Below are 22565 nucleotides of genomic sequence, written 5' to 3' on the forward strand. Positions count from 1 at the left end.
AATGATTTCAGGGATGAGTGAACTCAGTTATAAGGTATGGTTAAATTATTCTCCTTGGAGCAAGTGAGGGTGAGAGAAGAATCTAAGGTATAAAAGATAATATCAGGCTTAAGATAGACAAAGAGAAGCAGTTCCTTTAGTCAACTAAATAGAACCAAACTCCTGGTGCAAGGACTGGCAGACACAGATTTAAGGTTTTGGACAGTAGGTACAAGGACAATATAAGGAAAAGCTATTTTACGCAGTGAGAGTGATAATGACTTGGAATTGCTTATGAAATAATGTAGATGTACTTATTACTACCTCATTAACCATCTTGTTAACAAAGAACTGAACTTCTTGCATGGACACTCTATCGTGATCATTTGATAAGGATATCAAAGGAGGGGATTGTAGGCAAGGAATGATCACAAACAACACCTGATCTCCACATTAGTTGAGCTGATTCCACAGGAAGTAGACTTTAAGGAGACTTAAAATAAGTCCCCCTTTATGAACAATTTACACTATGATATAAATCATACTGAATATAACCATCTAGTGGAGTAAAAGCACTGTGGATACTGAAGATCCAAAATAAAACAGAAAGTGGCAGAGAAATTCAGCAGGTCTGTCAGCATGTGTGGAGAGAGAAACAGAGTCAACATTTCCAAAGAGGATTAATTTTGGACATGAAATGTTAATTCTCTCCTCTGATGCTGCCAAACCGGCTGAGTTTCTCCAGTATTTTTAGATTATAAGCATCAAGGAGTACAGAGAGAAAATATGGTATGGAATTGAGATAGATATTGAGTGACCAGACAAGTTTGAAGGACCAAATGGCCTTCTCTAGCTCCTAGTTTCTATGTTTCTGTTTTTATCTTGTGCCATGCATCTCTTTGAGTCACCAATTTTTCTTTCCCAATCATTTCCGTCATCTTCATCAATGTATTCATTTCTCATGATTAAGGCCAGGATTGGAAGTCTTGTGGGTGGCCTTCTCATCCTGCCTCCAATTAAATGTTGGAAATTTAATGCCCACCTAAGATTCTGAGGGGACTTGACTGAGTGGATACAGCAAAGATGTTTCCTCTTGAGGGAGAACCTAGAACTAGCGTTATAGTTTGAACTTAAGAAGTTGTCCATTTCAGAGCGAACTGAGGAAACTCATTTTTTCTAGAGGGCTTCAAATCTTGAATTCCTTCCTCAAAAAGCATTGGGTGCAAATCTTTAAATATTTTTAAGGCCAAGGGTAGATAGATTCTTGATGACCAAGGGCATGAAAGATTACTGGGGGTTATGCATGAATGTAGAGTTGAGGATAGAATCAGAGCAGCTGTGATCTAACAGAATGGGGGAAGTCTCTGAGGGCCGAATGGCCTTTTCTTGTTCCTTGTGCATTTGTTTGTTTTTCAAGGACATGTCCCTCAGCCACCAGCAGTGGTGAAGTGACAGTTGCCACTCAAGAACCCTAAAAATAAAACTAGGCTTCTGATTGGTCCCTTGTTGTCGAGCACTGAATCAGATCGAGCATAAGGAAGAGGGCCCCCTTTTGCCATATGCCTCCACCTACCCCTCTACAACTCTGACCCCACAATATCCATCCAGTCACCAATCACTTGTGGACTGGGTCACTTGGCAATCCCAGGCCTCTGTCCCAGGGGCATTGCCAGCAGCTGGTAGCCTGTCCACTGGGTGCTGCCTGTGATGGACAGCAGCCAGTTTCTGATCAGTTGGTATCTCTGGGAATGTGGTGACAAGGATCTCTACATCCTTGATCCTGAGGAAGGTCCACCAATAGCCAATTAACTCAATATTGGTCAGCCTTTTCCGAGGAAGGTGATGAGAGGCTGTTAGCAGGTATACAGTCAGCACACAAGAATCCTGTAGCCTGCAGAAAACTATCCAGTCATTTTCATTTCCAAACAAAATAACGTCATGAGAAGGACCAAATAGAATGATGACTTTTGTGCTAAATGATTGCCTTGTTTTGCATGGCGCTGATTTGGTTAAATTCAACAAGCATTTTATTGGCGTCACAATTAATGGACCTCTCAACATTTGCAACAACTCACCACTGCATTCAGCCTTGAGAAAATTCCGCTATAACTATGTTTCAGACTGAGTCAATGGATCCTACCTCTCTCATCCACACTTGCAATCTAGTTGTCCCTTCCTTGATTCTATATTCTGTCCTTTCTCTTGGGTGCTGGGTGTCTTCAATTGTATTCTCGGAGGCTGCATCCTCTGGCTAGCCTGTTATTGTAATTTCAGATTAATCTTCACAGACTCTTTACAGACATTGTGCATTTCTCCCCAGTGTGAATGCTGCTTTTTCCTCCAATGTTCAAAATCCTGAGATAACTGGGTTGTGATAAACAAAGTGACTGTCAGAGCTGGATGTGGACCTGTTTGAATTCTCCAATTGCAGACTAAGCTTTCAAACAAAAAGCAAGTGCAGTGTGAGAAACCCTAGTGTCCCTAGTCTATCCTTAACAAAGTAAGTCTCCCTTTATGAAAAGTTTATACTATGATAAAAATCATAATGAATACAGCCATCTAGTGCAGTAAAAGCAAAGCACTATGGATACTGGTGATCTAAAACAAAACAGAAAGTGACAGAGAAACTCAGCAGGTCTGTCAGCATCTGTGGAGAGAGAAAGAAAGTCAATGTTTCCAAAGAAGAATTGTATTGGACGTGAGACGTTAACTCTTTCCACAGATGCTGCCAAACCTGCTGAGTTTCTCCAGTATATTTAGATTATAAGCATCAAGGAGTACAGAGGGAAAATGGGATATGGCATTGAGATAGATATTGAGTGACCAGGCAAGTTTGAACGACCAAATGGCCTTTTTCAGCTCTTAGGTTCTAAGTTTCTGTTTTTATCTTGTGCCGTGCACCTCTTTGAGTCTCCAATTCCTTCTCTTTTTTCTTTCCCAATCATTTGTGTCATCTTCGCTAACGTATTCATTTCTCACTATATTCCATTTTTTGGAGTCAGCTTACAGCACATGCAGAATTCAAAACAAGGTGACATCGTTGTTAATTATTTGATTAGACATGATAGGAGTTGCTGGAGAGGAGAAACCAACCACAGTAATAGATCCACCAACAATGTTTCTTCCAAGGGCTCAAACAGTTGGAAAAGAGGTGTTGCAAACACTTCAGTATTTCAATTAAAATCTTTGTGTTTTCCCATCCTATCAGGCAAACAAATAACTGCACAGGCAGCAACTGAGACAGGCAGTGATGGATCACAATCGGTGCATTAACTGGCCACCAGGCTTCCTGGGAGGGAACAGAATACAAACAAAGACATTGTTTTAAACAGAAAATTTACTACTGGATCAATCTGTGTGTGGCTCACTTTACATTTACGTATGTGGCAAGGGATATCTTATGCCAGTGTCAGAGAGACTAACAAGTTCCCACGGTGGCAAGGCAGTCTTTAATCAAACATTACAGAGGTTGGGAATCTGCTCTGAAATGTGGTGCCATGCAGTTTGAAGCCAGCAGGAACATAAACATGAGGGAAAAGCATCATTACAGCAATAATGACACATAATCTGAGAAGGAGAGGCAGATTAGTGTGTGTTATTACATCCCTCAGAATTGGCTGACATAGAAGCAAAGAAGATAGGAACAGGAGTCGGCCATTCAGCCCTTCAAGCCTGATCCTCTATTCAATATAATTATGGCTGTTCAACTGACTCAGGGCCCTGTTCCTGCTTTCTCCACTTTGCTTCTTTTACCCCAAAGAACCGTAGCTAACTCCTTCTTAAAAGCATCCAATAATTTGGCCTCCACTGCTTTCTGTGGCAGAAAATTCCATAGGGCCACCTCTCTCTGGGTGAAGATGTTTCTCCTGATCTCTGTACTAAATGGCCTACTCTGTATCTTGAGGCTGTGACCTTGTTCTGGTCTCCCTGGTATACATATTGACACAAGTGAGGTGGAAGAAGGCAATGGCATAGTGGTATTGTTGCTGGACTGGAATTCTAGAGATCTGGGTAATGCCCAGTCACCTTGGCAGATGGTGGCATTTGAATTCAATTTTTTTTTAAAGTCTGGATCAAAAGCGAGCCCTGGCTGGTGTCAATCATTTCCGAACAAGTAGAAGGCATCCCATCACATTCCTGACTTGTGCCATGTAGATGGTGGACAGGCTTTGGAAATGAGGAACTGAGTTACTTGCTGCAAATTTCCATGCCCCTGCCATGCTCTTGAACCTATGGTAGTTAAGCAGTTTAGTTTATTTCCTGGTCCAGAATGTTGATCATGGAGGCATTTAGTAATGCTTTGACTGTTGTGAAGAAGCAATTCGATGGCCTGGCCTGGTATGTTTGTTATAAACTGCCAGTTGTCAACCAAAACCTGATGGTTGCCCAAATCTTGCTGCACTGGGACAGGACTGCTTCACAGACAATAAATTACTTCCATCTGCGAGAACTGTTCTCACATCCGCAAGTATTTGAAGTAAAGCAAGCTTCCATACTGGAGTGAATCTCTAGTTTGTCCCTTTTTTAAAAAAGTTCATTCATGGGATGAGGGCATCGCTGGCTAGGCCAGCATTTATTGCCCATCCCTAATTGCCCAGAGGGCAGTAAAGAGTCAACCACATTGCAGTTGGTCTGGAGTCACATGTAGGCCAGACCAGGTAAGGATGGTAGCTTCCTTCCCTAAAGGACATTTGTGAACCAGTTGGGTTTTTTCAACAATCGTCAATGGATTCATGGTCATCATTAGATTCTTAATTCCAGTTAGTTATTGAATTCAATTTCCATCAGCTGCCGTGGTGGGATTTGAGTGTGAACGTGACTCCCCAGAATATTATCTGAGTCTCAGGGTTAACACTCCAGCGATAATACCATTAGCCTGTCACCTCTGCATTGTTGGTTAAGGGGTGAACGTTGGCCAAGATATTTGGAAGGGCCCTCCGCATTTCTTCAGTTTGTGCCAGCAGATCATTAACCCTCAGCTGAACAGCAGGCTGGACCTTGAGTTAACATCACAATTCCTAGAAGCATGGCATTCCAACTGAAACTCCATCAACAAACACATTGGTTTGGAGCCCATCTACTACCCTCTGAGAAAAAGAACAGGAAATGGCATCACCAACCCAAGGAAACCTAAACACATAAATAGAAAGCGGAACATAACACCAGCGCTTCACCGGAGGCTCACTGATGATGTTACCTGGAATGGTGATGAAACGTCTAAAAACGAACCTTCCAGCTAGGCGAGCAATCTCACATCCAGAACCTCAACCTGAGCTACAAATCTTTTCAAAACTCGCTATCACACTTTGGGTCTATCATGGTTATTGATGTTCAACTTGCATTGGGCTATGAAGTCAAGCCTGCAAAATTCTGCTGAATAACATTTTCATGTGTTCTAATTATCCGTATTCCAAAGAAACCTGCATAAGAGAGTTTGGAACATGTTAAAAGAGCAGTCATGGCTCATTATTATGAGTTCAATCCAGCAGAGTAAACGAGGTTTACCTCAGACACTGTTTTTCTGTAAAAAAAACATATGATTATGACTAATGAAATGATTTTCAATAAACCCCTGCTGCGAATGTGTTTTTTTTAAGCTCGTAACATGCATTGCATAACTGTGGAAAGGACTATGGATAAGCTTGTGGCCTTTTGAGTCCAGAATTCTGGCCACAGCATATTTCCTATTATTTATTTTTGAACATATGTACAGCCACTCAAAATAATGTGGTTCAAAAAATCCTCATATGTCTATTTTATTTCGAGCTAAAGCTTATTTTAATTCAAGAATCACAGGATGTCGCTCTGAGCATAAAGCAACTTGGTAAACCATTTGACTGCCTCGATAGCAAAATGATTTAAGTCAATCCACGTTATAGTTTTGGGGCTGGTTAGCTTAAAGGGCGAATGCATGGATCAGATCAATACGCGATCAGTTCCTGTTCCTGACCGAGGTAGGCTTGGAAGCTGCCTCATTATCCTGCCCCTGAGAGTGGAAGACAATTGTAAAATAGCACTGACAAAACAACTGACATGAAATTGGCTCAGGGTAAAGTACCAGCAGATAATGAGCCAAGTTCCTGCCTCCGGGTTGAGTGGAAGCACTACAGGCAGTGATGGAGCAGAAGCCTCTCTAGGTGTGCACACCAACCATTTCAAATCAGAAATAGGAACGAAGGGGCCAAAGTCCACATTATTGGGTATCACCAATACTGAACCTTTGGGCAGAAGAGGGTGAGATAAATCCTGGAGTAGCATTCAAATAACACCAAGCTTGCATTATAAACTCATCACATCAGAATCTGAAGTTCACAAAAACTCTCAATTATATTGTGCTTTTAATACATTAATCCCAAGGCATTTCATAGGAGTACTACCAGATGAGATTTGGTACCAAGCTACAATGAGAGATCCAGGAGCTTAATCAAAGAGATAGTAGGAACTGCCGATGCTGGAGTCTGAGATAACAAGGTGTAGAGATGGATGAACGCAGCAGGCCAGGCAGCATCAGAGGAGCAGAACAGAAGGGTCCAGACCCGAAACATGAGCTTTCCGGCTCCTATGATGCTGCCCAACCTGCTGTGTTCATCCAGCTCTGCATCTTGTTATCTTAGTCAAAGAAGTTAGTTTTAAGGAGCATCATGATGGGGAAAGTCAGATTGGGAGGTGACAAATTTCGGGAAGAGATACAGTTTGAGAAGAGAATTAAAGAGGTTAGGACTGAGACAGCTATAAGAATAGATGTGAATGATGTAATGATTAAAATCAGGGATGCTGATGAGGCCAGAACTGGTAAAATGTAGAAATCCTGGAGGATTGCTTGGAAGAGTTTGCAGAAAAGGGGGTTGTATTGAGCAGGATTTCACCAGCACGGAACAGTGGTGATCAAGCCACAGGGGAGAGCTCAGTGTACTGTAGCTTCTCTAATGTGTGGGTGATGGACTAGAAGAAGAAAGAATGTGCATTCCTCTAGCATATTTGACAACCTCAGGGCATTCTAAAAGCATATTACAACGAAAGGTTACCTCTGAAGATGAGGAAGCGTAGCAGCCAACTACAATGTAGCAACACCTCGCAAGTAGTTATGTAATAATTTCCTGAAAATTTGTTCTTGGTTGAGAGATAAACATTGCTCAGCACACCAGGAAGATCACTCATGTACATACCAGCTTATGAAATAGGAGCAGATGTAGGCTATTCAGCCCATCAAGATCACTCCACCTTTCAATAAGATCCTAGTTACCCTGTTGTTGTTTGAATTCTGTATCTCCAGTTACCACCAGTCCCCCTCCCCATAATCTTTGATTGCCTGCCTAACAAAAACATATCCACCTCTGCCTTAAATGCATTAAGTGATCCTGTATCCACCACTTTCCTAGACAAAGAGTTCCAATCACATGCAACACTCTGGGAGAACAAGACACAGAGCTGGATGAACACTGCAGGCCTAGCAGCATCAGAGGAGCAGGCCCAAAACCTCAGCCTTCCTGCTCCTCTGAGGCTGCTTGGCCTGCAGTGTTCACCCAGCTCTATATCTTGTTATCTCAGATTCTCCAGCATCTGCAGTTCCTACTATCTCTGAAACACTCTGGGAGATAAAGTTTCTCCACTTCGGTCCTTAAAGGGCAATCACTGATTTTAAAACAACGCCCCAAGTTTTAGACTCACCCACAGAGGGGAAACTTCCTTCCACTTTCACCTTGTCAGATGTACATAAATGCATGTGGAGTCTGTTAGTTCAATCGAAAGTGGAGGCAATGACCTGATGGTATTATTGCTGGACTGTTAACCCAGTTAACGTTCTGGGGGCTCGGGCAGATGATGGAATTTGAATTCACCAATTATCTGGAATTAAGAATCTAATGATTCTTAGATTGGAAAAACCCATCTGGTTCACTAATGTCCTTTGGGGAACGAAACTGCCATTCCTACCTGGTCTGGCCTACATGTGACTCCAGACCCACAGCAAGTGGTTGACTCTGAACTGTCCTCAAGAAAACTAGGGATGGGCAATAAATACTGCCTAGCCAGCAAAGCCCTTGTCCCAAGGATAGGGAAAGAAAAAAAATCATCTGGATGGCTTGTTTGTGATGCCAAGAGCATGTTTCAATTCCCACCAACAGCTAACATTACCATAGATGTCACACCTTCTTTAGTTTGCCTCCTTGCCTGAGACATGGTGACTCTCAGGTTAAATTCACCACCAGTCATCTCTCTCACAAATAAGCAAGTGGTCCTCTGGTTGCCTACTGCAATATAAATGCATGTCTGCTGATGAAGCAGAAGACTTGTTTCTGTCACTAAACAAAGATCTGTAATCATCTTGAAGGCATCAACTCAGCAAATTTCTGAATGCTTTCTTGGCAACATGATGGGATTCAAATCCGTACTGAGCCGGATAACAGTAGAGAGGAGAGGGTGACATGTGGCTTTTCAAGTGTGCAGACATAATTCAAGTGCATCCAAGAAATGAAATTGAAAGACCAGAAGTCTAATCGTAGTAGGAAAATGTATCAATTGTCTAATGCTCATTCACAACAGTGACCTTTCTGCTTGTTTGCAGTGTTGTGTATTTTATATGCCTAAGTAACCTAGCAATGTGAAGGCTACAATCAACAAACGCAAAACAGATGGAGAAACCATGCACACGCGATATTTATTACACATATCAATATTATTTATTTTCTTCATGTGTTCTGAATGTTCTTTTATTTCAAGGATAGAGACAGACAACAGTTCTAATACACTTTAATTGTGTTTTTGTTTTGGGAATTAGAACACTAAGTGGAGGAGGCAGTTGGGTGTCTGATCATCCAATGGAGAGGTGGAAAATATACAATGAAATGGGCTTTTAATTCTTATCTTTACTGTTTAAGCTTATGATATCTTTTCCAACTGTGTTTTTCTCATCATATTCGTTTCTTCCTCTCTTGTTTTGCTGGACATTACAGATCCCAAGGCATTGTTGTGAGCTGAGTATAATGAAGGTGCCCAATTACCCCAGCCAACATTTGTCCCTCCACCAACGCATCAAAGGACTGAACGGCCAATCATCGGTGATTAGGGTTCATAAAATTTTACTGATGCAGAAAGGTTTCTACTTTTGCCTGTAGAATAGCTTCCTCTTTTCTGCTGGCAAATGCCTAATGGTATGTGAAGCACTTTGAACTATTTTGAACGGACGTGATAAGGAGCTGTATAAACTAAGTTGTTCTTTTTCTCGCTGCTGGTTTGTGATAGGTTAGTGTGTCAACATTGGCTAACTCAGAGGCACTCTCAATCCTGAATTGGAGCGTTTCAGGGTTCAAGTCCAAGTTGAGCTTATCACCCAGGCTGTCATTCCAGTGAAGCACCTAGGGAGTGCTGGGCTGTCAAAGGTGCTGCTTTTTTGGATGATGAGTAAGGCCTCATCTTCCTTCTCAGCTTCTTAAAACAAAAACCAATGACATTATTCAAAGAAATGCAGGAGAGTTCCTCCAATGTCTGACTTACGTTTCTCCTTCAGCCAACATCACTAAAACAGGCCTGCTCATTGTTATTTTGCTGTTGGTGAGCTCTTGCCTGCTTGATTGGCACTTGATTCACCATCTTCAACATGCACTTATTTAACCACCAGTGCATGACTGCAGCAGTCCATCTACAAGATGCACTTCCAACATCAGCTACCAAACCTGCAGCCTTTACAGCCTGAAGGACTAGGGCCACCGATGCATGCAAACACCATCACCTTCATGTTCCCCTCCATACCACACACCATCTTGACCTACAACTTTCTTGCCATTCTTTGAACAATGTTAAGTCAAAATCCTACAACTCCTTTCCTAACAGTATAGTGATGTCCCATTCTGCAACCACTGCAATTGTTCAAGAAGGCATCTCACCGCTGCATTCTCCAGGTCAATTAGACTTGGACAATAAATGTTGGCCTAGCCAGTGATGCCCAAATCACATGAATGAATAAATAAAAAGGAATTAGGAGTTGATCATTGGACCATCCTAGAAATCTGCCAATCAATAAAACCAATTTCATAACCAAAGCCGTCAAACACTTTACTCTGTAGAAGTACCATCACTGAATGTGGAGGGGAGTTTGAAGTTTGAAGTGAAAGAGAAAACTGAGAGAAATGAAAAGGCAATTTATCAATACAAGTATGGGCTGAATGCAGCAGACCTCTCTGGAAGAGCCACTGGACTGAATTTAGGGGCACTTTTTAAAATGGGAAGGGGCTGGCACATAAAATCATTTGGATGGTTATCCCATCAAATTTCCACCCATCTCCAAGCTCACGCTAATAATAAATAGGGGGCTGTATTCAAGTAAGTAATTAAGGGCAATTATGCATGTTAGCAAGGTTCCCTTTCCATATTAGTGGCCCATCTGCTGAAGGTATATTAAAATTAAAAGTTTTAAAAGTTAAGATAGGCAGTTTCAAAATGTAGGTACGCTGTCCCCATCTTGGCTAAATTGCAGGCCACAGCCTTTTCTGAGCTGGATCAGCTCCTATTAATTGGATGGTGAGCCTGTCTTTGCGCCACTAATTGGCCATTTCTGAGGAAATCAAATCCTGATGTATGCTTCCCATATGGTGCAAAAGGTTTGATCCAAGTTTGACCCTAATGCCCCAACCCAAAGAGCTAAATCTAGCCCAACTCTCTGGAACAAAGCATAAATCTAAAGCTTTCTGTCTTAAAATAAGAGTGTACTAATGAGCCAAGTCGAGACAGTGTCACTGACCAACTCATAGTAGCAAACAGCAGGGCGTCACATTGAAAAATTGGATCCTTTCCAATTTCTCAGGTTTCCATTAACATTTTTATTTGAATCATAGGATTTATCTTCTCCTTTTTCCCTCCTGTTACTTCAAAGCTGTAATGCAGATGGAGCCATAAAATATTAAGAAATGGTGACAATAGACCAATGTAGGTCAGCAGGCACAGGAATGATAGATAAACAAGACCTGGCAAAAGCTAAGGTATGCATTTTGAAGTTGGCCTAGGGAGTATCGAATCTGGGAGGCCAGCCTGGAATTCATTGGTATGTTGGAGTCTTGATGTAACAATGACCTGAGACAAGGTTTCAGCAAAAAAAGGAGCGGAGAGAGGGATGAAATGGGCCATTGTTATGAAGATAGAAATGCATTGTCTTAGTGATGGCCTAATTCAAGGTTGGAAATTCATTTCAGGATCAAATATGGCATTTTCTTATTATTAAAATGACCACATCAGTGCTGAGTTTCATACAAATTAAATGCATTATTTAAAATTTCACTTTGATCAAGTTTGTTTCAGTCGCTTCCAATTATACTTGATTATCCTTAAATTCAATTCTAATTGACACAAAATGAGAAATCTGACTCAGACACATTCCACAGCAGCACTTCAATGCACTGCTCACGTCTTTCCAGGCAATATTGTCTTTTTCAAATGTAATATTGAGACTTGGAAATGATTGTATCTGGGCACAATGAGTCTAATAAAGTTTGAGCCACTCTCCTAATGTTATTTGCTGTAATATATTGAAAATTTCATTGTGCATTTTGTCCACTTGAGCATGACTGCAATGAGATCAGCCAGCTGGATCTCATAAAATATGAATTCGCTAATTGGGGCTGTTAATCTGGTCTGATCAGGGAGATGTTGCTGACATAAAAGGATGAATGTCAGGGATATTGAGTTGCTGAATGCCTGACTCAGTGAGAGGCAGTGCTATTGTCAAAGGCTATGCATTTGTAAATAAAGGGTGATTGGTGACAGGATGCCGGCCTCTGAAAAGTTATTTCACATGTTATCAGCAGTGTGAGTCTGCTAGGAACAAATCGAAAGCAGATGTTTAACACTTTACGCAGTCTTAATTCTAAGTAACTGACTGAATATTTGCCGTTTCTGCTCCAGGAACTTTGCAATTGTAACTCTGGCATTGCCCTCTTTCTTGTTGGTCTCAGCACCCTCTCTCATTACTTACATACTTACAGTGTGCTACACCATCCTACGTTCCCACTAACCTTGACTGAACGGCAAAGACAGAAGACTAGCTTCTTCCCATAAAGCTAAGATGACAAGTGTGCTACTGAGACATGTGGGCTTGGGAGCCAGCAACAAAGCTTTTTTGTGATCTTGCTGCCTGCTAGAAAATTCACTCAAATAAGTGCATTATTTTAACAACTCTTCCTCAGTTTTCTCCCACCATTTACCCATGAAGATGATAATTTGAACTGGATGGACAGCCCCACAAATATATTGTCCATGTGTTGACACCTGATCTTAGCTAACACAAGATCACATCTGGGCCTGATCCCAACATCATCACGCACGTAAAATCCAGCAAGGGGAGGGAGAAGAGTTGGACGGTCACTGGGTCCCAGAAGAAATTCTGACTGATTTTCCCTGGAAGTACGAAAGTAGTCAAACTAGGTGATCAATGAATAGTAAACTAAACACAAACTGGGCCTGGAATTTAGAATTGTTAGTGTGAATTGTCTCAGTTTTTATCAAATAGTGCCATTAGCTGTTACTTCATTACAAGTTACCAATGGTCTGATCAATCCAATCTATAGGAAAGTAAAGTCTGATGTTCATAAGGTATTTTTCAAACAAAAGATGACAATTTTTCCAAGATTTGAGGGTCTCTATAAACTAATTAGGCATAAGTCTTTACTTATAACAAACTCAGAGAGGAAATTAAGAGTTAGGCACAACATTCCCCTGCTTGGTTGACCAGTCATTGGGAAAGCTATCCTCTGCCAAGGTTACCAATGTGTATTTAACTCTAATAAAGGCTTGGCTAGTCAGGTGCTAAGAAGGCAATATACGCTGGGCACACATAAGCAGTGCATTGAAATGCTGATGTGCAATGTGTCGGAGCCAGATTTCTCATTTTGTGTCAATTAGAATTGAATTTAAAGAGAATCAAGGGTAATTGACAGTGACTGCAGCAAAGTTGATCAAACAAAATGTAACGGATTTAATTTCTGTGAAATGTAGCGATGATGTGATTGTTGTAACAATTATAAAATGTCAGTTTTGATCCTGAGAGGAGTTCCCTCTCATATTGGGCCAAAATGATGACCACCCATTTCTACCTTTGTAATATCAGCCAACTTCACCCCATCTCAGCTCCTCACTTGCTGAACCCCTCATTCAGGCCATCATTATATCTACACTCCATCATGCCAATGATTTCCAGGCTAGTCTCCCACATTCTGTCCTCCACTGACTAGGTTCAAAATACATGTCTTAGCTTGTACCAAATCCCATTCTCTCCAATTGCTCCTGTGCCTGCTGATCTACTTTGGCTCCTGGTCAAGCAAGATCTTGATTATAAATCTTTGCTTTCAAATCATCTGTGGCCTTCGTCTTCATTATCTCCAACTCTAGTCCTTCAATTCTCCAAAACATCTTCACTCATCTAATTTTGACCTGTTGTACATCTCAAATTTTAGTTGCTTCACTAGGCCTACACTAACTTTAATCTCAAGCACTGGAATACTCAGCCCAAACTTTGTTTCCTGGCTTTCCGCAAGCTAATGTCATGAGAACCTTTAGGACTGCCCAAGAGTGCAGAAATGCCCCTTGGTTTAAAGTGTCATCTGAAAAACAGAATCTCTGACAGCACTGCTCTCCCTCAGTGCTACACCGGCATCTGTTTAGAGTTTTGTGTTCAAATATCTGCAACGTCGCTGAGAAACCACAACCTTCTGACTCAGAGGTAAGAGTGCTACCAAATGAGGGATGGCTGACACTCAGGAAATGCCTGCCAGCTTTCATTGTTGCAACAGCTGCTTGAAACAGGACTGTTTGGGACAGGAACCAAGCGCTGTCAGTGTTTGTAGAGTTCTACCACAAAGACTCAGTGCCCCCAGGAGGGGGGGAGGGATTTAGAAATGTAAACAAAACAAAAAGAGGTTCTTAGACTTTATTTCATTGTTTGGATGCAGTTACAGAAATAATCTGCCAACTTCTTATGAGATTAACAGGAATCCAGCAGTAGATGGAATATGATGGCTTTATGTTTCAGTTTTGTTGTGTGATGCAGAGTTGGATGAAAACATTTATTAAAGCCACATGTTGAGTCTATTTGTGGACTTTGATTGCTTAACCATGTGACCCTAGCCACCTAGCCTCCACATTTTCCTTCAAGAGTTTTCTTCTTCAAAAGATATTTGCAAAACAGAACAGGGTTGCGGTTTCACATGGATAAAGTGAAAAGAACAGCTGGTCCTAGTCAGATGCATGTGTATGACATTCTCAATGTTTCATTTGATCATGGACATGAAGTGGGGAATCCAAGTTAGGATAATGGGGAAAAATGCCAAGATTGGGCCCAGCACTCGTAGGTTAGGAAAGGGAAATATGATCATCTACCTTTCCTTTGTTGTGTACTGGAACCAGGTTTAAATAAACTGATGGAAGTCACTCTATTTACAAAATATTTGATGCTTTTACTCCCAAGATCATCCTATCAGCATTTGGAAGGCGGAAGCATAATTGTAATGTCACTGGACTAATAATGCACCATATCGTGAGATTTGATTTCAACACAATTTATAATTTGTGAACTTCCAGCCACTAGTAACTGTAAAATCCCACTCTGTTCACTCATTGTTCAGGGACAAAGCTATCTGTCAATCTATGTATTGCCTCAGAAATAGCCTAAGCAACTGATTCAGGTGAAGACCAATTATAGATAGCCAAAAACCACTGGCCTCACCTGTGAGGGAAGGTGATGGTCCAGTGATAGTACTGTTAGATTATTAATCCAGAGGCCTTGGTAATGTTCTGGAGACGTGGGTTTGATGGCAGATGATGGAATTTGAGTTTAATTACAAATCTGAAATTAGGACCCTAATGATGACCATGAAGCTGTTGTCGATTGTTGGGAAAACCCATCTGGTTCACTCCTGCCCTGTTAGGGAAGTAAACTGATATCTTTCCCTGCTCTGGCCCCCAAGTGACCTCAGACCCACAATAATGTGGTTGACTCGTAACAGCCCTCTGGGCAATTAGTACTGACCTAGCCAGTGACGCCCACATCTTGTGAATGAATAAAAAACACCCACACCCTATAAAAGAATAAAAACTCATGTTCCAGTTCATTGGTCTGTTCCTCTGATATGAGAAGGGCATGGGAAGCCTGTAGCTCAGATCAATTACCATTTACCCAGGGAGAACATTTAAAGTTATTAAGAGAAAACTGAAAATTGAGGGCTTTTCTCAATGGTGTTAACACAGTTCCTCAGGTTTTCTGAAGTTTATGATTAAGCAAAATATAATTGTTTTCTATTCGTTAGGCAGTAAATAGTTGGGATAGATTAAGGACAATCATGAAAAGATTGAAAGGAGAGGGTGGGTAAGAAAAATTTAGAATTAGAATGCAATTTTCCACCATAAACAGATGTTGAGGTAGATGCTATAATTTTTGTTAAAAGAAAAGAGTATCAGCTGTTTGAAGAAGGAGAATATTTCATGAGATGGGAGCCTGCAGGTGGATGCCTGTGTGTTTATGTATCTCATGAGAAGTATGATATAAACTGTGAGATTTATGTGTATAATTTTTAATGTTATTTTGTGTGAGTTTAGAGTTTTGCTTTTAGAGTGAGGAACAAGTGAGTTTTCAGTGCATCTGAAGTTAATATTTAACTTGTAAGCATATCTGCAGCAATGGTGATTTATTTTAAATCAGTTTTTGAAACCTGACTTTAGAGTGAATGGGGTTTGTTCAGTAATTTTACAACCCAGTGTGGGAAATAACTGGTCTTCAAGGTTTGTAAACGTTATTTAAGCTTGAGAAAAAAACTCCCATCGCTGACAGAGTTCTGATCACCACACGACCAGAAGGAAATGATTATACTAGAGTGGGTGCAGAGGACATTCACCAGGGTGTTGTCTGGGATGAAAAGAATCAGTTTATGAGGAGAGAGATAATGGGAACTGCAGATGCTGGACTGGATAGGCTGGGTTTGCTTTCCTTGGATCAGAGGAGGCTGATGGGGCTGTAGTTATGATATACAAAATTATGAGAAGCAGACATAGAGGAGATTGTGACCAACCTTGGCCCTTGGCAGATGTGTCTAAGACCCCAAAAAGCATAAATTTAAGGCCCAAAGTTAGTGGCTTAAGGAGATCTGAGAAAAACTTTACATCCGGAGCGGGATAGAAATATGGAATGTGCTGCCAGAGAGGGTGGTGGATCCTCAAGCGACATTTAAGAAGCATCTGGGAAAGAGCTTAAAATGCCAGGGCACAATGCAGGTAAATGAGATTAGTGCAATTTGGTGTTTGTGGGTCAGCATGGACATAGTGGGCTGTAGGACCTGTACCTGTGTTGTATGACTCTACGACTCGAGGAAGACTTCTGGTTTCAGTTTTTGACTTTGAGTGGGACAGTTCTGGTAGGTTCTTGGAATAGGTAGGCCATCTAGAAATGTTCTCCTGAAAAGTGAAGGATATATAATTAATTTCAGTGTTTTCTGACACCTCCTGCTGTGGGCAGCTTACACATGGACACTAATTCAGGAGCGTGCAAACACAGTGCATCATTATGCAAAATTTATGTGCGGTGTCCATAACCAAGTATCACACTGTACATGTGTATTGAAGAGTGTGTGATTTTGAAACACGGTTCAGTGATGGAGAGTGAGGATGTGGAGGGGATGGAGCAATACAGTGATGGTGGAAGATGGGCCCATGATCCAGAGGGAGGATGCAGTGAGGTCCCAGGACCCAGGATGTCCTCTCCCCATCTCTGTCCCTTCTTCATTCCTCCCCCTGCTCTCTTGTCCTTGATTCTCCTCCCCACCCATCCTGCATACATTCCTACCCTGACAGTCCCACACCCCATCCCCAAACATCTACTTCCCGCAGTGCCACTCCTGGGTCTCAAGGCCTCCCCCAACTCCATCCCGTACTCTGTTATGGGCCTTTGGCCATGTTCACCCAAAACGATTTGAATGAAGTTGGACAATTTAAATGGCACTTGTGCACTGGTGCTAGCAAATGCAGCTATAATGAACCAGGTTGTCTTTGAGTGAGTAGTTTGTGTTAGTCCCCTACCAGAAGTGTTGAAATAAACCCTGAAGAGATCCCTTAAAGTTGATAACATTTAACTAGATCCATGATAACTGCAAGAAAAACTGTCTGCAATTCCAGCCTAAACATCAATGTTAGATACAGCGTCACTGATGTGAGTACTATAAAGTGGTGTTTTGGATACTGTACCAGGGCATGATTTGGGTACTGTGGTGATACTATGACTTGAAGAGGTGTTATTTTGTCCCTTTTTTTAAGTAAGAAAGGTTGAGACAGAGGTGCTGAGTGGGTCTGCTCCAAAGCTAATGAAATAAACAGCTTATGAGGCCGTGGGGTTTTTTTTTTAAAGTAACAAAAGAAGCAGCTGGAACTGGATGGGACCAAGCTCCCATAGAACTGGGATTACCTTTTAGTTTTAGCTTTCAGTAGCAGTTGCTGGGATCTTGAAGCTGGATGTGGAAGCTTTTATTCCCCTCTCTGTTACAGCTAAAAGCTGGCATTCTCTTCCTGCTGCTGGATTTGTCCATGAGACAATCTATTTTTATTGAATTTTCCTTTGCCAAGGGTGTGTTTATGGGATGTTACTATATTGGAATTGTTAATTAGTAATAATAAATATCTACATATTGCTTCATTAAGCATTTTAGTAGAATTACAGTTAAGCCAATTCCTTTCTTTTGTTTTTATTTTGTCTGTATTTCAATTATAGTGTATGAATAAAGTGTGTTGTGTTTCAAGCCAGGTAGTTCAAACGATCGAATTGCATCCAAAGCACAATGCCTTACACCTGCCTCTAAAATAAGATAAAGTTAAGGTCTTGATTGTCTTGATATATTTTGAGGGAGTGTGGTCTGGTCCGTAACAAGCTGGGGCCCTCGTCCAGGGTCAAAGTGTTTACTTTCTAGTTGGGTTGAGGATTCTTGGACTCCAAGGCAGTGACTGGTGAGTGTCGGTGTTCTCTCTTTGGGTGCTGAAATTGATTTGACTAGGGCGCTGCCTTGCATAGTAATGACTCTTTCCATCACTAAAAGTTTCCTGGGGTTGGAAAAATTCACATCAGGCATTTTGCAGGAAGTGAGCAAAGGAAAGTTTTTGCAGTTGGCAGACAAGTTAGAGTTGGGGTTGCCTTTGTCCAAGTAAAAGAGGGGGTAAATACAGCAATAGCTTGACATTTACAATTGCTAGAAATGCCATCGGAATCATTGGAAATGGCTAATCTTCAATTGCAAATGAAGCAGCTTAAACAAGAAAGGGAAATGTAACAATGTGAATTACAATTGACTGTAGAGGAAAAAGAAAAGGAAAGGAAGGCTCTAGCAGGAGAAAGAGAGAGTTTTTGAAATTCAGAAGTTGGAACTGAAAGCTTAAAATCCACTTATAACAGCAGAGGTGGAGGTGAAAGGTAGGAGTAGTGATGAGATCAATAACGATCAGCAATCCCATCGTCGCCAAAGGTATGACGGAGACCTGTTTAAATACTTACAAGCATTGCCTAAGTTTATCAAGAAGGATGTAGAAGCCTTTTTCATATCATTTGAGTAAGTGGCTAAACAAATGAAATGACTGGTGACCATGTGGGTAGTGTTGGTCCAAACAAAGTTGGTAGGTACAGCTAGTGAGGTATTTGCATCACTATCAGAGGAGGTATCTAGGGAGTATGAGGAGGTGAAATATTCCATTTTAAATGCATGTGAACAAGTATCAGAAGCCTAGAAGCAATGTTTTAGGATTTCTAAGAAGAGAACCTGGTCAAACGTACATTGAGTTTATAAGGATCAACCAAAGTAATATTGATAGGCAGAGAAGTGCATTGAAAATAGATCAAACATATGATGCTCTAAGATAGATAATTACTTTGGGGGAGGTCAAAAATGCGCTTCCTGAAGTAAGGAGAGTTCATGAGGATGAGCAGAGAGTTAAAACTCCAAGATTAGCAGGAGAAATGGCAGATGATAATGAGTTGGTTCCAAAAACAAAGTTTGACTTCCAACATCAATTATAATCTGAGAAGGAAAGAAATTTGGGAGAAATGAAATCCTCGGCTGGTAATGGAAAAGAAGATCTCATTGAAGATAGTAAAGATAGTTTACCAAAAAGTAAAAAGGAAACCCATGAGGGGGAAAGAGAAGGAAAAAAGTTCATAAGTTTTCACTGTAATAAAGCAGGCCACATGAAGTCGCAGTGCTGGTGGTTTAGAAAAAGCACTGGAAGATGGATATGGGAAACAGGATAAACGAATGAGTTTTGTTGAAGTAGTAAAGAAGAGCACAGTGAAAACTAAAAAGCTGCAGAATAATGTAAAACCTGGTCGGGGATCAGTTGAGAAGAAAGTGCCAATCTCTTTAAAAAAACTTACTCGTCAGGGTAAGGTTTACTCACATATGCCAGGACATGTAGGTAAAGGAATTAAGATTTTAAGAGATACCGAAGCAAGCCAATCTTTGATAGTGAGTTACAATGAGATATACAATTCAGGAGGACTATTGCCAGAAAACGTAGTGACAATTCATGGTGAGACAAGCAGTGTTCCATTATATAAAGTGGGGTTGGAGAGCCCAGTGAAAAGTGATGAAGTGGTGATTGGAGTAATAGAGAAATTCTCAGTTCACGAAATACAGGTCATCCTCAGGAAGGATACAGTAGGAGTTATAGCCAGAACAAATCAAACTGTGATCTATCAAGCCTGGCATCTGACTTCCCAGGTAATAAAATCAGCAGGGACCATAACAGAAGATATTCATAGAGCTGACTGCCCAATGTTGTCTTCTTTCTCATTCGTTCACAGGAAGTGGATATCACTGAATAGGCCAACAATTTTGTCCATCCCTAATTGTCCAGAGGGTAGTTAGAAGTCAACAACATGCTGTGGGTTTGGAGTCACATGTAGGCCAGGCTAGATAAGAATGTCAGTTTCCTTCCTTAAAGAACTTTAATGAACCAGATGGGGTTTTCCAACAATTTACAGCCATTTCATGGTCATCATTAGAACTCTTAATTTCATTTTAGTTACTAAATTCAAACTCCACCATCTGCCATAAAACTCAGGTCCCCACAACATTATCCAGGACTTTGGATTAACAGTCCACTAGGCCATCGCCTCCCATGTAACATCCTTTGATTCTGAAATGCCATCTGCGTTCCTTCAATAGCAGCTCTAAGTCAAAAGGTGGTGGGTTCTCTCCAGCCCAGAGACCGATCATAAAATTAACACCAACAATCCTGTGCTGAGGGAGTGCCACACTGTCCATTAGACAAGGTATTAGACAAGGGCCATAGCTGCTCTTGCAGTTGAATGAAAAAGATGGTATGACACTATTTCATAACAGTTTGATGAGTTTACTCTGTTATCTTGAGAAATATGTAACCCTCAACAAACATCAGAAAAAATACAGCTATCTGGCTGTTTGCAACACCAATTTTGGGAGTTTCCTATGTGCAAATTGGCTACTGTTTCCAGCACTGTAATAGCAATTGCATTTCAGAAGTGCTTAATTAGTTGTATTGTACTGTGAGGTGCCCAAAGGTTGTGATAGGTGCCAAATGAACGCAAAAACTTTCTTTTGTATATGGCATCTGCCAGAATTGTACCAAGTCTCATTGTCATGAGACTATCCCACCAGTTGGCTATGGATTCAATTGTACAAAATAGTTTTAAACACAGCACTTGCCACCCAGGGATTCCCTTCCAGTGCACAAGTGGAGTTGTCAGATGGCGACAGCTTCAAACTGCAGTGTGATTGATTTGAAAGTCGGCTGTTGCTCAGTGTAAAAGCACACATGAAGGATACTCACTTACATGTAGCATTAGGGGCAGACTGGCCTTGTAACAGGAATTTGAACAGAGGGGACTGGAGGAGGCAAATTGGATTTTAAAAAAGTAACGATCTTAATTTTGTCAGTAATTAGCTAATAGCCAATTTTGGCAAGTTTCATGCAAAGTTCATCTCTGTGAGCATTAACACGTTTTCTCACGCGATTTTCCCGGACTTGCATCATTACCAAAGCTTGAGCACCCATGGCACTCCAATTGTTGCAGGTGAAGCTGCTGACGACTGCTCGGATCTCCTGGATTTCCTGACAACGGAGCAATCTTCAACACCTAACCATGCATCCAGTGAATTCACAGCTGCGCGGTGGCTGAATGGTTAGTGCCCCCTTGAGCAACTAGATGTGTGAAGTCTGCACATTCTCCCCATGTCAGTGTGGGTTTCTGCTGGGTTCTCTGGTTTCTTCCAACAGTCCAAAGATATGCAAGTATCTCCACTTTTCAACCTCCCCTGCATCTGAGACCATGGAATCTCAAAAATGAATGACAGCATTAGTGTTAGCTTGTGTCAATGAAATTGGGTGTATTTCTACTTTATAAACTTTTTCAGCTAAATTAGTTTCACTTATTTTCTCCCAATTTCCCCGTATTTTCCTGATCAGTTGCAGAGCATCTCTGAAAACCAATGTCATTATGTAATCAGCCACTAGGAGACGCTCCAGAGAAGTTGAGAATGACTGGGTTCAATTTTTCTTCAGATCTTCAGAAATAACGTTATTTATTCAATGGCAAGGCTGAAGCTAAGGTTGATCAGAAATGAGTCATATTGGTAAAGAAACAAAATCAAACTTGCTCCCATTTTTGAACAACATAATTCTAAGCTGTGGTTATATTTGGATTGAGATTTCGATGTACTGCTCCATCCCCAGCCTGTGCTGAAGTGGCTAACTTTAGTAAGGTCAGTTGGTTGAACTTGGCCTTTACCTGAATGAAACTGGGGCCTGGGGTGTAAGTAAACCCCAAATATCAGTAGTGTTGTCCAGCTTCAGAATGATGATGCCTAAATAAGGAATGCAAACCACGTTTAGAAACATTATGGAGCTTGGAGCAGGCAAAGATGAATACGTCTTCAAAAAAATCTGAGTGTAAGGATGGCCTCTGTTCAGCTTATCGCACACTTAGCTATTATTTGGTTTTGAAACTGCCTCTCAGCCTTGAGGGTAACACAAACACAGGATGCGTTCTCAGTGTAGCGTGTTTCAATCAGCAATATAAGACAAAAGAATGATGACAGCAGTCAATTAAGGTGTCCATTCAGCCCATCATGCTTGTGCCTGCTCTCTGTAAGAGTAATGGGGGAGGCAATGGCCTAGTGGTGTTATTGCTGGACTATTAATCCATAGACCTGGATAATATTCTGGGGACCAACATTTGAATCCTGCCACGGCAGATATTGGGATTTGAATTCAATAAAATATATGGAATTAAGAATCTAATGATGACCATGAATCTGTTGTCAATTTTTGGGGAAAACCCCATCTCGTTCACTAATGTCCTTTAGGAAAGGAAACTTCTATCCTTACCTGGTCTGGCCTATATGTGACTCCAGACCTATAGCAACATGGGTGACTCAGAACTGCCCTCTCAGCAATTAGGGATGGACAATAAATGCTGCCTGGCCAGTGACACCCTCAACATGTCAATGAATAAAGAAGAAAAATCAATTAGTTCCATTCTCTCAATAATTGATCATAGCTCTGCAAATTTCTCCTCTTTGAGTGATTATCCAAATCCC

The sequence above is a fragment of the Stegostoma tigrinum genome, chromosome 33 (assembly GCF_030684315.1).
Source record: "Stegostoma tigrinum isolate sSteTig4 chromosome 33, sSteTig4.hap1, whole genome shotgun sequence".
NCBI lineage: Eukaryota > Metazoa > Chordata > Chondrichthyes > Orectolobiformes > Stegostomatidae > Stegostoma > Stegostoma tigrinum.